The sequence below is a fragment of the Lathyrus oleraceus genome, chromosome 5 (genome assembly GCF_024323335.1).
Source record: "Lathyrus oleraceus cultivar Zhongwan6 chromosome 5, CAAS_Psat_ZW6_1.0, whole genome shotgun sequence".
Taxonomy (NCBI): Eukaryota; Viridiplantae; Streptophyta; class Magnoliopsida; order Fabales; family Fabaceae; genus Lathyrus; species Lathyrus oleraceus.
The window spans coordinates 529,139,182-529,140,782 of NC_066583.1; positions in this window are offsets into that span (position 1 = coordinate 529,139,182).

A 1,601-nucleotide genomic window follows, 5' to 3' on the forward strand; every position below is an offset into this window, starting at 1 on the left:
ATCTTTCCAATGCATTTGATCCCACCTCAAAATAATAACAAATGAGTGAGTTATGTTCTTGTGAAGTTGACCCAAAATTGGGGTTTTAGTCAAAATGACCTATAATGTCTTGGAATGGATGATGATATTCCAAGCTTCAACTCAATTTTTGATGAACATGAAAGTTGTTCATATTGTCCTTAGTAACATTTGTGCTTTTGGGATCATCTCCATTTGACCAACACATAAAACGTTAGGTCTCAGTGTATTTCAAAATAGTCAGATGAATTGACTGATCAACTTCTCAAGTCCACAACTCATATCTTGATGAATTGATGATTGAGGAATCTCAAATAAGTTCAAATAGGCATGAAATGATGAGTTAAAGGATTTCCCTTGATTTTATTTGATCACGGGCTGAGGTTGCTTCATGAGCAAGGCATACTTGGTACACAGATGAATTAGGGTTTCCTTGAGAACACAATCCTCAAACCCTTTGACTTTCTTTGATCAAAATCATGAATTGAGACACTTGGGAGGCATATATGATGGATGAGAGCTTTGGGAACCATTACCATGCTTGCTTTCATCTTCTCTTGACCATGTCTTTGCACCAAGGATCTCCTTGAAGCTCTTGACCTTGTCATTACTCAAGCTATAAACAAAAAATGTTAGTGACATATTTTTGTGTTTTTGGTTAGTAAACAAAAATGAGAAAAGCAATAATATACAATTCAAGCATGCCTGATGATCTCAAACCACTCACAAGAAGTCCTACCCAAAGGCAAAGAGAACCAAGATGCTCAATGATCCTTGAGGCTTTGTAAATGCAATGTTATGATGCCATGAGGGATCTTAGGGTCAAAATTGGGGTCTTACAGATGCCCCTATTTAAGGTCATTCTAGTCGGAGAAGTGATGGTTAAAATCTTCGTCTCGACGAGGTAGAATGGGCTTAAATAATAACAGAGAGACGAATTTTGGTCCCTAAGAGACCTCATGATGCAAATGTATGTATGCAAAAGATAATACTCTGTGGAGATATGTGTCCACAAAGAAAGAAAAGAAATCAGTAGAAACTGATAATCCATATGAGTAATACTCTCAATGGGACAGAGACTCTGGGACTCTCATGGGGATGAGAAAGGGAGCAAAAATGCGTGAGCAGGGCACGACTCAAAGCTTGGGGAGCAGAATTCCACAAGGAGTAAATCAATGGAAAGACCTGAGCTGACTCAAAGGCGCGTGTATTGGGGAATATGCCAATACAGCAGAAATTATCCATAATGGATACTTCAGATAAAAATCCGGACTCAGGCTAGGAGAATCCACTAAGGGACCTCGCTGGGGAAAACCTAAACAAAGACTCCTCTGGGGAAGAGACGGGATGAGGTATTACCGGTTACTGGGTAATAAGCTCAAAGAGACATATGATCTGAACACCAGTATAAGGGTGAGAGAACAACGTGTTCGGGAAGAATGAATATCTAAGACCAGTATAAGGGTGAGAGATATCACACATCCGAAATTATCTGAGGAAGACCTAAAAAGGTATACTTCAGCTCAGGAAAAATCTGACTCCACAAAGGGACAAAAAGTCATAATAGGGAGCAAAAGGGAAGG